Source organism: Hyperolius riggenbachi, chromosome 9 (genome assembly GCF_040937935.1).
Source record: "Hyperolius riggenbachi isolate aHypRig1 chromosome 9, aHypRig1.pri, whole genome shotgun sequence".
Lineage (NCBI taxonomy): Eukaryota > Metazoa > Chordata > Amphibia > Anura > Hyperoliidae > Hyperolius > Hyperolius riggenbachi.
The window spans coordinates 171,131,937-171,145,332 of record NC_090654.1 but is presented as its reverse complement, the minus strand read 5'-3'; the positions used below and the strand labels follow the sequence as shown (position 1 = coordinate 171,145,332).

General features: G+C 44.3%; 1 protein-coding gene across 17 annotated transcripts in view; it reads left to right on the top strand.

Annotated features, from left to right (window-relative positions):
• ERC2 (ELKS/RAB6-interacting/CAST family member 2) overlaps window positions 1-13,396 on the top strand; it is a 1,931,514-nt gene that overhangs the window by 1,878,614 nt on the left and 39,504 nt on the right. The gene's annotated exons all lie outside the window — the stretch shown is intronic.

Below are 13,396 nucleotides of genomic sequence, written 5' to 3'. Positions count from 1 at the left end.
TGCACCCAATCACCCCCCTAATCACCCATCAATCACTCCCTGTCACTATCTGTCAACGCTATTTTTTTTTATCCCCCCCCCCCCTGCCCCCTCCTGATCACCCCCCACCCCTCAGATTCTCCCCAGACCCCCCCCCCAGACCACCACCCCCCTGTTTACTGTATGCATCTATCCCCCTGATCACCTGTCAATCACCTGTCAATCACCCGTCAATCACCCGTCAATCACCCCCTGTCACTGCCACCCATCAATCAGCCCCTAACCTGCCCCTTGCGGGCAATCTGATCACCCCTCCACACCAATAGATCGCCCACAGATCCGACATCAGATCACCTCCCAAATCCATTGTTTACATCTATTCTCTCCTCTAAACACCCACTAATTACCCATCAATCACCCATCAATCACCCCCTATCACCACCTGTCACTTTTACCTATCAGATCAGACCCTAATCTGCCCCTTGCGGGCACCCAATCACCTGCCCACACGCTCAGATTGCCCTCTGACCCCCCCTTATCAATTCACCAGTGCATTAATTACATCTGTTCTTCCCTGTAATAACCCACTGATCACCTGTCAATCACCTGCCAATCACCTATCACCCATCAATCACCCCCTGTCACTGCCACCCATCAATCAGCCCCTAACCTGCCCCTTGCGGGCAATCTGATCACCCACCCACACCATTAGATCGCCCGCAAACCCGCTGTCAGATTACCTCCCAAATGTATCGTTTACATCTGTTATCTTCTCTAAACACCCACTAATTACCCATCAATCACCCATCAATCACCCCCTGTCACTGCCACCCATCAATCACCCCCTGTCACTGCCACCCATCAATCACCCCCTGTCACTGCCACCCATCAATCAGCCCCTAACCTGCCCCTTGCGATCGAACTGATCACCCACCCACACCAATAGATCGCCCGCAGATCCGACATCAGATCACCACCCAAGCGCAGTGTTTCCATCTATTCTCTACCCTAAACACCCACTAATTACCCATCAATCACCCCCTGTCACTGCTACCTATCAGATTAGACCCCTATCTGCCCCTAGGGCACTCAATCACCCGCCCACACCCTCAGAATGCCCTCAGACCCCAGCCCTGATCACCTCGCCAGTGCATTGCTTGCATCTATTCCCCCCTCTAATCACACCTTGAGACACCCATCAATCACCTCCTGTCACCCCCTAGCACACCTACCCATCAGATCAGGCCCCAATTTGCCCCGTGTGGGCTCCTGATCACTCGGCCAAACCCTCAGATCCCCCTCAGACCCCCTTCCGATCACCTCCCCAGTGCATTGATTGCATCTATTTTCCCCTCTAACCACCCCCTGAGACACCCATCAATCACCTCCTGTCACCCCCCTAGCACTCCTATCCATCAGATCAGGCCCAATACAACCTGTCATCTAAAAGGCCACCCTGCTTATGACCGGTTCCACAAAATTCGCCCCCTCATAGACCACCTGTCATCAAAATTTGCAGATGCTTATACCCCTGAACAGTCATTTTGAGACATTTGGTTTCCAGACTACTCACGGTTTTGGGCCTGTAAAATGCCAGGGCGGTATAGGAACCCCACAAGTGACCCCATTTTAGAAAAAAGGACACCCCAAGGTATTCTGTTAGGTGTATGACGAGTTCATAGAAGATTTATTTTGTCAAAAGTTAGCGGAAATTAATTTTTATTGGTTTTTTTTCACAAAGTGTCATTTTTCACTAACTTGTGACAAAAAATAAAATCTTCTATGAACTCGCCATACACCTAACGGAATACCTTGGGGTGTCTTCTTTCTAAAATGGGGTCACTTGTGGGGTTCCTATACTGCCCTGGCATTTTAGGGGCCCTAAACCGCGAGGAGTAGTCTAGAAAACAAATGCTTCAAAATGATCTGTGAATAGGACGTTGGGCCCCTTAGCGCACCTAGGCTGCAAAAAAGTGTCACACATGTGGTACCGCCGTACTCAGGAAAAGTAGTATAATGTGTTTTGGGGTGTATTTTTACACATACCCATGCTGGGTGGGAGAAATTTCTATGTAAATGGACAATTGTGTGTAAAAAAATCAAACAATTGTCATTTACAGAGCTATTTCTCCCACTTAGCATGGGTATGTGTAAAAATACACCCCAAAACGCATTATACTACTTCTCCTGAGTACGGCGGTACCACATGTGTGGCACTTTTTTACACCCTAAGTACGCTAAGGGGCCCAAAGTCCAATGAGTACCTTTAGGATTTCACAGGTCATTTTGCGACATTTGGTTTCAAGACTACTCCTCACGGTTTAGGGCCCCTAAAATGCCAGGGCAGTATAGGAACCCCACAAATGACCCCATTCTAGAAAGAAGACACCCAAAGGTATTCCGTACGGAGTATGGTGAGTTCATAGAAGATTTTATTTTTTGTCACAAGTTAGCGGAAAATGACACTTTGTGAAAAAAAACTATTAAAATCAATTTCCGCTAACTTGTGACAAAAAAATAAAAACTTCTATGAACTCACCATACTCCTAACGGAATACCTTGGGGTGTCTTCTTTCTAAAATGGGGTCATTAGTGGGGTTCCTATACTGCCCTGGCATTTTAGGGGCCCTAAACCGCGAGGAGTAGTCTTGAAACAAAAATGACCTGTGAAATCCTAAAGGTACTCATTGGACTTTGGGCCCCTTAGTACAGTTAGGGTGCAAAAAAGTGCCACACATGTGGTATCGCCGTACTCGGGAGAAGTAGTATAATGTGTTTTGGGGTGTATTTTTACACATACCCATGCTGGGTGGGAGAAATATCTCTGTAAATGACAATCTTTTGATTTTTTTACACACAATTGTCCATTTACAGAGGTATTTCTCCCACCCAGCATGGGTATGTGTAAAAATACACCCCAAAACACATTGTACTACTTCTCCCGAGTATGGCGATACCACATGTGTGGCACTTTTTTGCACCCTAACTGCGCTAAAGGGCCCAAAGTCCAATGAGTACCTTTAGGATTTCACAGGTCATTTTGAGAAATTTCGTTTCAAGACTACTCCTCACGGTTTAGGGCCCCTAAAATGCCAGGGCAGTATAGGAACCCCACAAATGACCCCATTTTAGAAAGAAGACACCCCAAGGTATTCCGTTAGTAGTATTGCGAGTTCATAGAAGATTTTATTTTTTGTCACAAGTTAGCAGAAATTGATTTTAATTGTGTTTTTTCACAAAGTGTCATTTTCCGCTAACTTTTGACAAAAAATAAAATCTTCTATGAACTCACCATACTCCTAACGGAATACCTTGGGGTGTCTTCTTTCTAAAATGGGGTCATTTGTGGGGTTCCTATACTGCCCTGGCATTTTAGGGGCCCTAAACCGTGAGGAGTAGTCTTGAAACGAAATTTCTCAAAATGACCTGTGAAATCCTAAAGGTACTCATTGGACTTTGGGCCCTTTAGCGCAGTTAGGGTGCAAAAAAGTGCCACACATGTGGTATCGCCGTACTCAGGAGAAGTAGTATAATGTGTTTTGGGGTGTATTTTTACACATACCCATGCTGAGTGGGAGAAAGATCTCTGTAAATGGACAATTGTGTGTAAAAAAAATTAACAAATTGTCATTTACAGAGATATTTCTCCCACCCAGCATGGGTATGTGTAAAAATACACCCCAAAACACATTATACTACTTCTCCTGAGTACGGCAATACCACATGTGTGGCACTTTTTTTGCAGCCTAACTGCGCTAAGGGGTCCAAAGTCCAATGAGCACCTTTAGGCTTTACAGGGGTGCTTACAATTTAGCACCCCCCAAAATGTCAGGACAGTAAACACACCCCACAAATGACCCCATTTTGGAAAGTAGACCCTTCAAGGTATTCAGAGAGGGGCATGGTGAGTCCGTGGCAGATTTCATTTTTGTTTTGTCGTAAGTTAGAAGAAATGGAAACTTTTTTTTTTTTTTTTCTTCTCACAAAGTGTCATTTTCCGCTTACTTGTGACAAAAAATAATATCTTCTATGAACTCACTATGCCTCTCAGTGAATACTTTGAGATGTCTTCTTTCCAAAATGGGGTCATTTGGGGGGTATTTATACTATCCTGGAATTCTAGCCCCTCATGAAACATGACAGGGGGTCAGAAAAGTCAGAGATGCTTGAAAATGGGAAAATTCACTTTTTGCACCATAGTTTGTAAACGCTATAACTTTTACCCAAACCAATAAATATACACTGAATGGGTTTTTTTTAATCAAAAACATGTTTGTCCACATTTTTCGCGCTGCATGTATACAGAAATTTTACTTTATTTGAAAAATGTCAGCACAGAAAGTTAAAAAAATCATTTTTTTGCCAAAATTCATGTCTTTTTTGATGAATATAATAAAAAGTAAAAATCGCAGGAGCAATCAAATAGCACCAAAAGAAAGCTTTATTAGTGACAAGAAAAGGAGCCAAAATTCATTTAGGTGGTAGGTTGTATGAGCGAGCAATAAACCGTGAAAGCTGCAGTGGTCTGAATGGAAAAAAAGTGGCCGGTCCTTAAGGGGTAGAAAGCCCTAGGTCCTCAAGTGGTTAACCTCCTTGCCGGTCTAATTCCCGCCGGCAAGGAGGCAGCGCAGCACTTTTTTTTCTTTCTTCAAATCATGATAGCCGCTGAGCGGTGGCATCCCCCCACCCACTCCGATCGCCTTCGGCGATCAGAGTAAGCAGGAAATCCCGTTCAGAACGGGATTTCCTGCAGGGCTTCCCCGGGCGCCATGGCGACGGGGCGGGATGACGTCACCGACGTCATGGACGTCATAGGGAATCCTGATCCACCCCTCAGCGCTGCCTGGCACTGATTGGCCAGGCTGCGCAGGGGTCTGGCGGGGGGGGGGGGGGGGCGGCTCGGCGCGGCGGGTAGCGGTGGCGATCGCGTACTACACGCAGCTAGCACAGTGCTAGCTGCGTGTAGGAAAACAAAATTATGCAAAATCGGCCCAGCGGGGCCTTAGAAATCCTCCTGCGCAGGTTACCCCGAGCTTAGCTCGGGATAACCGGCAAGGAGGTTAATAGAAAGTTGATCGGAAAATGCTCGGAAATCGATCAGAAAGCAGATCGAACATGTTGGAAATAATCGATCTCACAGTAAATTGGCCAGAAAATCTCATAGTGTGTACCCAGCATTACTCTGGTCAGTCCTGCTGTATTTAAGAACTCGTGTCACTACACTGACACCCACCACACACAAAAACAGCAGGGCTTTTATATGCACATGGAAGCTTTGCAGTGACTAAACCTTTATGATTACTGGTATGTATAAAGTGCTGACATCTTCCACAGAGTACATATCACATACCGTCCCTCAGAGGCACTCACAATCCCTACCATACTGAAATGCCTGGAGGAGAAACACACAAACATAGGGAGAATACATAAACCTGGAGTATCTAGCACAGTCAGCGTTAAGCACTGAAAACCCCGCTTTCCACCAAGCCTGTGGGACTAATTCATTAAACGATTAGCTTTACTACTGTGCTGATTCAGAAATAATTTGGGTTATTAATCAAATATGCAAAACAGTGGCAAGCAAAGTACATGTGATTTACAGCCAGGAACAGTTCCTCTGAAATCCAGGAGAGGGAACGGCTTGATGAATGGGGTGTTATTTCTTTAGACAAATTTTAGACATTGATAAATGGAATAGTACCCAAGCAATCACAGGATTTATGCCATAATCACTTAAAGATAATGCTCGCTTTTGAGATGGCTTCCTTTAATGTAAACTTGCAGTACCAATTCAGCATAAAATAAACTGGTTTATTAGGACCTGGTGATAAATGAAAAGGAAAATACATAACCCTTAAACCCATTACATACATAATCCCTAAACCCAGAAAAAAAACAGTAAACATAAAGGCGTACTAGAATTTCATGTGTTTAGGAAAATGAAATGGCTTGAGTAGCAAAAAGAAGAAAATAAATAAAATGTAACAATATGCTCCATTACTGTTAAACAAGAAGGATATTAGAAATCACCTAGTAGTCACATGATCTGCATTAACAACAGTATCATTCATAGGAGCAAATGTATTTTACCACTGTAGGTCAGTGGTTTTGTCAAACTAGCAAGCTTGATGCCTGGCTCATTGAGAGGTGCCCAAATCCCAGGTGACTCAACCCAATAAAGTTTGTAATTTTGACATTGCTGCTTAGGTGAAGGTGTCACAAAGTGCCTGCTGGTATCTGATAGACTCCAAGCCTTTTCTTTTGTATCATGAAACTTTAGTCTCACGCGCATTGGACGTCACAGCCTAGGTCCCACTTGTTTGTAAATCTCCTATGGAGATTACCTTAGTTTCTAAGGTTTCAGTTGTTAAGGGTGGCATAGCTAAGCAGATGGCATTGTGCACTGGTGTGCACAGCTACAACACCTGCTTTGGTGAAAAGATGGTGGATTTGGCAACAGGGGTGGCACCCACAAGTGCTTCAAATGTAAATTCAGGTGCTCAATACTACAGTGGCTGGTGCTGAAGATGAAAGGATGAAGACAACAAAGGATGAAAACTGTTTAAGGGTTTTTTAGGCATTGAGTAAGGCCGAGCATTAAAAAAGGAATTTACATTGTGTAGGAAGGTTAAGTTGAGGTGTCAAAGAGGAGGTTTCTACAAGGTCGGAAGTGGAAGTTCAGTATTAAGAAGAGGAATTTTATGAAAAGGGAGATAAAAGTTGAATGAATGCGGGGGGAGGGGCAGAAAAATAAACACAAAGTCTTCCGATAATAACAAAACTGTGTAGCCAAAATGCAAATGTACACTCCAGGTAGAGCTCCAAGTCAGCATTCACACCAAGCAATGCATGAGCCTTCACCGCAATGGGGAGGCCTCACACATCATGCTCAAGCATGTGCACACTAAGGATAGCAACCTGCGCATGTACTCAAGCATGTCAGCTACAAGCCTGGTCAGTAAGCAAATTTCCTTACACTGGGCCTAAAGTCCTCTGTTCTGCTCTATGGGCCCATTCACATTTGAAGCACTTTTCTGAGTGTTTCGCGCTTGATTAGCATGCTTTAAAAACGCACCCATTCACTTTCATTAAAATCACGGTAAAAATAGCGGAAAATAGATTTTTACCGCGATTTTAATGAAAGTGAATGGGAGAAATTTTAAAAACTGCTAATCAATCGCAAAACGCTAAGAAAAGCGCTTCTAGTGTGAATGGTCCCTATAACTCACAATGCTGCTGAGCTGAAAGCTGGCAGAAAAATGCAGTATTTTAGGATTGAAGTGCATGTCCACTTTCCTTAAAAAATATATATATTTTTGGTGTGAAATCACTCTTTAACGAAGCTCCTGCTTCTACTAATCAAAACTTCAGATAAGAACCAAATTTAATTTGATTACAAAGTTGCCCCCGCTTGTGCCAACTGGACTTCTGTGTGAATATGAGAAGCCAGCAGAGCGATGCTAGCTGGAACTTTACACCAACATCTCCTTATTATATAGACAAACAGAGACAATGAAAATCCTAATGCTGATTCTTCCAAAGCTTGATAACTAGGAACTGCCTGGTTCCATTCAGGGCCGATATTCCCTAATTTGTATCCTTGATTTGTATCCTGATCCAGGGAATAATGATCAGGCCTAGCTCACAGTGATCAGTTGCGCTGCAAAATAATTATACATGGAAAATCACTGCCCATACAATTCTATGGGCCTGTCCACAGGGATCCATCTGAAAATGGCGCCTGCGAATAATGGCGCACGGTGTTGCCGCTAATCCGTTTGCCGCTTATCGCTATTTAACATTAAAGCCTTATTGTTATTTAATGTTAAAGCCTTATTGTTAATTAGCGTTAACACACAGAACCCTCTCTGTACCCATCCCTAACCCCTAAACCCCTCCAGTGGTACCTAACCCTAACCACCCCCCTGGTGGTGTCTAACCCTAACCACCCCCTGGTGGTGCCTAACCCTAAGACCCCCCTGATGGTGCCTAACCCTAAGACCCCCCTGGTGGTGCCTAACCCTAACCACCCCCCTGGTGGTGCCTAACCCTAAGATCCCCCTGGTGGTGCCTAACCCTAAGACCCCCCTGGTGGTGCCTAACCCTAACCACCCCCCTGGTGGTGCCTAACCCTAATCACCCCCCTGGTGGTGCCTAACCCTAAGACCCCCCTGATGATGCCTAACCCTAAGACCCCCCTGGTGGTGCCTAACCCTAAGACCCCACTGGTGGTGCCTAACCCTAAGACCCCACTGGTGGTGCCTAACCCTAACCACCCCCCTGGTGGTTTCTAACCCTAATCACCCCCTGGTGGTGCCTAACCCTAAGACCCCCTGATGATGCCTAACCCTAAGCCCCCCTGGTGGTGCCTAACCCTAAGACCCCCCTGATGGTGCCTAACCATAAGACCCCCCAGTGGTGCCTAACCTTGACAGTGTTATATTAAATCCATTCACCGTTTTGCAGTTAAATAACTTCTGCAGTTTGGCTTATGTAGGGTGCTATTGATAAATAACGTTACTGTGGGCAATAACGTCTGCTGTTTGGCAAATGAACGCACTATTGATAAATAACGTTAGTGTGTGTCACTATTGATAAATAACGTTAGTGTGTGCTGTTTTTCTTCTTTTTTCCCTGTACGCCATTATTATGCAGTACTAACGATAAATAGCGATAAGCGTATCTTTTTAATGCAGCGCCATTTGTATGCATAGGCACTGTGCGCCATTATTCACTGATCCGGTCCACAGTACTGTGTTGTAACAGATTGCATTATTTTAATATGCTGCTTGCAGGCTTTGAATTAAAGTCTATGTACAGTCTCCACTGCAGTTTACACACATTTTAAGGCGTGTATGATGCAACTGACCACTGTGAATCCAGCCTCAATGCAAGGAACAATAGATACTGATGAGAATGTTCACAGAAGTCAGGTCATGGTCGGATAAAACTGCTGCTGTGCAGTGGGTTTATCCTTTCCAATGCAGAACAAAATCACTTTATTGCTGACCCTGCCAGCCATTGATCATTCATGTTCACCACGCCCTGGACACTGATCAATATCCCCCCCCCCCCCATGATATTCTACTATTTTACAGTGCTATTTTTGTTAGTAAAATATAAGTAACATTTTCAGATATTTTACTACAACAAAACCTAACCCCATCCTCAAAAAGCACCCACCCTCTATGAGACCTAAACCCCCATGGCTAAGCTTAACCATCCCCACCTACACTAATATTAACCCCCCCCCACACACACACACACACACACACACCACGACTAATCTTAACCCTCCCTCCCCATGCCTAACCTCCCCCCTCCCCCGCATGCCTAACCATAACCAACCCCCATTGCAAAAACTGAAATTTTAAGCGACACCATTATAAATAGTGGATATACAGTGACATTTTGACACCCGCTGCACCCGATAAATGAGTAGATTACAAAAATTGTGTTTTTATCAGATTAGCAAGTTGTTGTTTTTTTTCCTGGATTTGTTTTATGCAAATGACATCGGTCATCGGATTTTGTTTAGTCCTGTGATATTGTCAAATGAAAAAAAGACAACATACATGTATGTACAACAAGGGTCAATAAATGCTTTTTTTTTCTACTCATTTTTGTTAAGGTTACTTGTCAATCAGTGGATTATAGATATTTATACTAGTCTATATTTAGTGTCCTTCTTAGCGATTGCTCCTCCAACAGTCTGATCTATTTCCTTTTCCATGGTTTTATCATTAACTTCCCCAGTCTCCCTATCAGAATGATCAGCTGTAATCATACAATTAGCTGTTCCCTTATCTGCTTCCTGAAAAATCAGAACTAATCTGCCAAATCCTGCACTGAGCTTTGCAGCACAAAAAGAACATTGATAAATAAAGTAGTCACCTTCAAACTTGTCTGCTAAAGCCTAAAGCCTAAAGTCGTGACGTGGTTGCTTTGGTTCATGTGAGATTATAATTTCCTGACCAACAGAGTTTTGGCTGGCCCTGGTGGAGGCATAAGGCTTGATTTATAAAAGTTTCCAGGTTGGAGAGCATTGGAAAATGTAAGCGATCTTGCAAGCCTCACCTTGGTTTATTGATAAGGTCCTAATAGCATCACATTCAGGGCTGTTTTTAGCCTTTTTGTCACTCCATGCAAGAAGTCCTGTGTCGTCGACCCCTCCCCCCTCGGGGAAAAAACCGTGCACACACTAAAGAACATATGAACCATGTGGCGTATAAGATGGATGCTTATTACAGGGAGTCCCTGAGATACAAACAACCCACCAATCGCATTTTGTTGCACATCCCTTTCCTGCATTAACTCAGCTTAGTGTGCAAATGCAAAGTATAGCACAGCAGAAGCTGTGTGCTCCCCAGTGCTGTGCATCCGCCTGAGACAGAACGAGCCTAGACACAAAGGGACAAAGGGATGCACGGGGGGCAGAGGTAGCACAAGGGGACAGAAGGAGGCACAGAGGGCGACAGAAGGAGGCAGAGGAGGACAGAAGGAAACACAAAGGGGGGCAGAAGGAGGCACACAGGGAGTCAGAGGGGGACAGATGGAGTCACAGAGGGACAGGAGGTGGCAGAGGAAAACAGAGGCACAAAGATGGACAGAAGGAGGCCTAAGAGTGTCAGAAGGAAGCACAAAGAGGGACAGAAGGAGGCACAAGAGGACAGAATGAGGTATAGGAGGACTGAAGGAGGCACAGAGGAACTAAGGTGGCACAGGGGACTGAAGATAGCACATGTAGAAAGAAAGATGTACAGTACATGGAGACATAAGGAGGCACAGGGAGACAGATGTTGCAAGGGGGACAGAAGGAGGCACAAAGAGACAGAAGGAGGCACAAAGGGGGATAGAAGTAGGCAAAAAGGGAGACAGAAGGATGCACGGGGGGAGAGAGGTGGCATAGAGAGAAACTTGTAATGTCTGCTCTCCATGGAACTGCAAAGCTGCTGCTCCTCAGGAGTCAGAACTTCCTGCTGCTGTACACAGCAGGTAATAGAACACTTATGGGGTGATGCTTTGTTATGGGGTGGGGCTTAATCCAGGGGCATGGTGCCTCCAGGACCAATGGCAATCCAGGCAATGGCTTGCAATGCCTATGCCTAAAAATGCCCCGATCACATCTAAATGCAGTTAAGCTGTATTTTGCATCTTCTTCATTGATCATCAGCCACAGAGAACTTTAGTAAATAAAGCCCTTTATGGTCTATGGATATCCTAGGAGGGGAAGAAATTAACACATAAAAGCAGACTATTTGCTGACACTCCATCCACTAGGTAGCACCAGAGCCATGGGGAGCCTTTAAAAACTAATATTTGTTAGAGGATGGTTTTACAGCAAAAATTACATCTCACAACAAGGCTTTATTGTGTTGACAAAGTTGCATTGCATGTAATCAGGGTTTACAGATTCTGATTTCGTAACGGTCTCCAGGGTTGGAGAACAGTAGAACATTTAAAGAGGAACTCCAGTAAAAATAAAGTAATAAAGTGCTTAATTTTTACAATAATTATGTATAAATGATTTAGTCAGTGTTTGCCCATTGTAAAATCTTTCCTCTCCCTAATTTACATTCGGACATTTATCACATGGTGACGTTTTTACTGCTGGCAGGTGATGTCACTGGAAGAAGATGCTGCTTGCTTTTTTGGCAGTTGGAAACAGCTGTTATTTCCCACAATGCAAAAAGGCTCCCACAGTGTGATGTCAGGACCTCAGAGCTGTGAGGCGCCGACATCACACTCTGGGAGGGGTTTCACCACAAAATCAGCCATACAGAACCCCCTGATGATCCGTTTGAGAAAAGGAATAGATTTCTAATGGGAAAGGGGGTATCAGCTACTGATTGGGATGAAGTTCAATTCTTGGTTATGGTTTCTCTTTAAGGGCTAGTTCAGAAGTGTGAATTCCATCAAGAGTTGATCAGGTGTCTCGTCAGGGGCGTAGCAATAGGGGTTTCAGAGGTAGCCACCGCATCGGAGCCCTTGGGCCAGAGGGTCCCCGAAGGGCCCTCCCTCAACTACTGTATTAGCTCTCTATTGGTCCTATGCTTATAATAATCACTTCTATAGGTACTTTGAATAGTGGTAATTTTTAACAAACTGTTCCCCATCCCCTTCTTGCACCTCAGCACTGTAGTTGCCATTAGCAGGTTTTGGTGTGCCGTATCAATTGCAATGTATAGAGTGCTTGGGGGGCCCCATTGTAAAACTTGCATCGGGGCCCACAGCTCCTTAGCTACCTCACTGTGTCTTGTGGTTGCAGCACATGCAAACAAGTGGGATAATTCAGACAGGAAGTTGGGATTGGCAGTTGCTTAGCAATATTCAACTGTGTGGTCACCACACAGTTTAAAACTGTTAGATGTTAACATTTGGTGGGAAATTGCTGCCCACCCCCAGATATGAATGTATTGTGTATGGGACTGTGTCAGTGCCAAATCACTAATGCCATCATTAGCTCATGAATTTTGTGTAATCTACCATTGTCAGCCATCTATATGAATTAGGCCCAAACAATGGCAAATCGAATTGAATCAAATCGAATCCAGATCGGACATGTCGGATTTAATCGGATTGTAAATAGAATCGTAATCGAAACGCACAAAGAATTGTATCGTGTAGATTGGGCTTTAGTGATCTTGCAAACCTGGTCTTGATTTCTTAAAAATGACTGGCTATAGAAAGACATGAATTTGCAACCCTTACTTGGATTTTTTGCAGACCACAGCACTGTTTGCAAAAGGTTACTAAAACAGTGGTTGTGACATTGTGAATTTCTTAAAAAAATTCTTCCTGCAGCTGCATGCACATGACTACAATATCAAGATTACGATCTTACTATGCTTTTTGTTCTGGTGTCACTCAGGTCAGCGTTTGCAGTATCCAGCAGTCCTTCAGAGCCATAATAAATTGTGTATGTATTGTTAGATTGCCCGATCAGTTGGTTGCAGGGTGACCCAAATGATGGCTCCCCATGCTGCCGCTGAAATTCAGGGTGGGGTAAAATACTGTTCCCCCTCCAAGTCGTACCAACTTGAAGGGACACATAATTTTGGAACTGTGTAAGCGAGAAAAGAAAAAAACCACAGAGACACCGGGAGCCCCTATAGTGTATTATCCTTGCAATCTGGTCAAGATATACAAATATTACTACTCACAAGTGTAGGTTGCTTGGAGAGGCAACCACTCAAACACACATGTGGAGAAAGCCCGTCCCCACTCGGTCTTTAGGATGGATGGTCGCAGCTCCTTTGGAAAAAGCTTTCTTGCCACAGGTTTGTGGCAAAAAATAACAATCACACAGATGTGGGATGTTAGACTCAGATTAAAAACAGCAGAAGGAGGCGCCCTTTTTGTATGGTTTGCACTTAGGCTTCACGTATAATATATAAGGTATGTTGTAGATCGCCTA